Genomic DNA, 3,757 nt, shown 5'->3' with positions numbered 1-3,757 from the left:
CTCCGTTCACTTCCTCACCGACGCTCGCTGCCGCGTGACCACGGGCATAGAGTGTCGTTTTGGATCTGTTCGTTGCCGTCTTCTTCTTCCCCATGCTCCCTGGCCTCCTCTGCCCCGTGGGCTCCTCTCTATGTCTCTTCGTTGCCTTCCCCCGAGTCCTTGCGCGAGCACACGCGTCCACGGCGCCGGACACGTATCCACGGCGACGCCAGCTCGGCCTCTTTGCCCCATGCCTATATAAAGGCCACCCCGATCGCTCCCGAGCTCACCAACCGCTCCCCCTCACTCCACTACTCCCCAGCCCATTCGTTCGACTCCAGAACCTCTCATCGCCTCGGTTGGCCGCCATGGACGCTGCCTCGGCTCGGCTAAATTAGCCCGAAGCCGAGCCTTCCCCTCCTCTTCTCCACCACCAGCGACCTCTATCACCACCTAGGAGCCACCCCAACACCTCATCCCCTCCTCCGATGGCCTCTAGCCGCAAGCCCATCACCGCCCGGAGCCGCCGCCCGCTGCAGCCGCGGCCTTGTCGACGCCGTCATCCCCGGGGTGTGTAAATGCTCCAGGTGGGTGCGGCTCATCTCCTCGAGCACGTCAATGTGCTGCACGGCTCGGGGGATTGCCGGAGTCGGCCAGGCGACCGCCGGCGCCGGCGGCCTCTCTCTGGACCGCGGGCGAGCACGAGGAGAAGACGAAGGTGCTGACCCCTCCCTGCCAGCTATTCACGAGCCCCGCTCGTCAGCCCCTCGGTGTTGACCCCGCCCGGTCCAGCTGGAAAAGTGACGGGCCCCACAGCCCGTGGGACCCACACGTCACCGACCCCAAGCCCCGGCCCCATCCACGCTGACGTGGACACGTGGAGACGTATTTGGGCATCTACGCTTTCATCCACCAAAAGCGTATTTCCTCAAGTGCACTTTTGGTTTTTCCAGCCGAGGGCCTGTTTGTGATGATTTCTTTACAAATAGGTCCCTAGCAGAAAAACTATCATATCTTTTTACCAGTAGCTCCAAATCAGGTGAATCCAAAGCCCACTTCTTTGTTTCGTCGAGCCCGTTCTGTTGGTCACACTTTCACCATGTGTTAACAATCTGAAAATGACCATTTTGCCCTTGCCCTTATTCAGCCCCTTCCGAGAGAGTACGATTTCTGGCGTTTTGTTCCGCGAGCTTCTCGCACTTTCTCCCAGTGATTTCTTTCACCCCAGGCAAGCCACACCCTCCATTTACATCACTGTAATTAAGTGACATGGTTTAATCTATTTTAACTTGTTTAAATATTGCTTTAGCTACATGACTCTGTGCATGGCATTTTCTCGGAGTATTATTTTGTTTTTTTGCCATGCTATTGTTTGGATTACTAGGAGTTATGTTTGCAGTTGATGAGTAATCATGTTGCCATTGGAGAATTAGTGGTTGATATTATGGTTGTTTCATGATGATATCTGTTAGTATAGTTTGGAGTATTACTTTGGATGTCATGCTACCTTTGGATTATTAGTGGTTAGTATGATTATTTTCATGATGCTAGTTGATGTTTTGTTACTTGGAGTATTATTTTCGGAGATGGTGTTTACATGTTGATCTCAGCTGGATAGCTTTATTCTTGTTATTGGAGTAGTAGGATTATAGTTTTCAGATTCATCTTGATAGTAGTGTTATGCTATCCTCGGAGTATTTTGGTATGATGATATTATGCTTAGATTATTTGTTGGATACTGCTATGACTTGGATTATATTTGATAGTTGATATCGGAGTATCAGTTATCACAATTCTATTTTTGGGCATAAATTCTGTCATTAAGTTGGTCAGGTGCCACCGAACCGGGCTTTCTCCAGTGCAACCACATTTGCCTTTATGGGAAGGCCCTAATGCGATGCTATTGCCGTGTCTCTCATGGTGCCTCCAACAAGGGAAGGTTATGGGCGCGCGCTACCCTGATCAGGTAGGCGGACACAAGCCTTGTGTGCCCGTTGTTATTGTTATATGCACATGTCCCCGTTTGGGACGGTTTATTGTTTTGGCCACGACGGTGGCCGTTGGTGTTTTTGGTAGACACGGGGCCACCCAGAACTAACCCAGTGGGTAGTGAGTCGGAGTGGCCGGGAGAGTGTCATGGCAGTATATCAGTTTTGTCACAACGCTGTTGGTCCACCCGAATGGGAGTGCGATGCCATGGGTTCCATGGTGTGGGTAAAGTGCGCTACCTCTGCAAAGTGTGTTTGTTTAAACTATCGATAGCCGCGTCCTCGGTCATGGGCATGGGTTCATACTAGGTCACACCGTTCGATCAACACTCACGTGACATAATGACTTATAGGTGATTTATATGTTGATATTTTGAGCAATACATATTGGCAGGATGTTGATGATGATGTTGGAGATCAAGTGTTTGTCATGGTAGTGATCGCCGGAAAGATCACCGTTTGAGACCAAGTGTTGGTCATGGTTGTGACTGCCGGAAAGATCACCGTTTGGTTACAAGGTAACCCGATCCAAGACCACGAGGTTGGTCCATTTGTGATTCGTGAATGATCACCATTTGGTTTTGATCACGGGGTGATCGAGATGGTATATTGCTTGGCCGGTTAGCCAAGAGAGATATGGTTATGAAGATCTGAGATGGTGATTTATCAGTATTGTAGTAGTTTCATATCATGCTTAGTAGTTGCTGTTGTATCATGGTAGTTGTTCATTTAATTAACCTGCTTAATGCTATGTTGTTGTCTTGCCTTGATGTTTTTGGTTGTTGTGAGCTTGCAAGTACATTCAATGTACTGACCTAGCGTGTCATGCCAGATTGTAGGTGATGTCGTGATTGCTCGATTGCTTGTCGTGGTTTCTGTTCGTGCGAGCTAGATCGTGTCCCAGGCAGAGTCCCTGCAGATTGGAGTTCACCACCTTCGTCGTTGTTCCGCTGCTAGAAGATTTCCGCTGCTACGAGTTGTTCCGCTGCTAGCATAGAGCAAGTGTAGTATTGTAGGCATAGTGTCGCCGTGCTGATGTGCTTCTTTGTAACATCAGACCCTTGTATTATTATTCTTGTAATAAGAGCTGATTTGTTCTATGTCAAGCAATGTCGTATTCCAGAAGACTTCTCCTCAATCTCTGGGCTGGAATACGGGACGTTCTGGTTTCTCTGAGCCGGGGTGCCACATCGAGCGTGATGGCACCGATGGTGGCGAGGGAGTTCATCCGATGGCGCATCGCACCGCTTCAGCTCCATTCACGCCCAATGTGGGACTTCACAGGCTCCAAAGATCCCATAAGGCTCCGGGTGACTGCACTTCCTGCCGAGATGCTAGGCGCCGTACTCAAGCTCCTGACGGACAACCCAGATCCCGCCGTGCTCCCTGCTAAGGGGGGCCTCCTCTTGTATTAGTGCTCGAATGCGGAGGACTTCGTCAGGCAGATGTCGTGCTTTAACGAGTGAGGGCCGCTCCCCGTGGGCCATGAGGGGACTCGCGAGAACCCTATTGGGGTGGCCCCTGTTCATGCCCTTCAAATGGTGGCGGTGACGCATGCGCCATCAATCACTCCCAAGGTGGCCCCGGGAGGCCAGCCGCCTCCTCATGCCTCCGAGTCGGCCCCCGAGGGCCTGGTGCCGCCATTTGCTCCCAAGGCGACTTCCCTTGGTCCTAAGCGTGACCCGAGGGGGGTCCCGTCCTTCGCCATGATCGCCTCCGTCGCCTCCAAGGGCATCGCGCCCTCCTCCGGCATGCCTCCTTCGATCATCAAGGTCTCCCGCATGAGAAGG

This window comes from Triticum dicoccoides, chromosome 1B (assembly GCF_002162155.2).
Source record: "Triticum dicoccoides isolate Atlit2015 ecotype Zavitan chromosome 1B, WEW_v2.0, whole genome shotgun sequence".
Taxonomy (NCBI): Eukaryota; Viridiplantae; Streptophyta; class Magnoliopsida; order Poales; family Poaceae; genus Triticum; species Triticum dicoccoides.
This window is presented reverse-complemented; position numbering follows the sequence as displayed.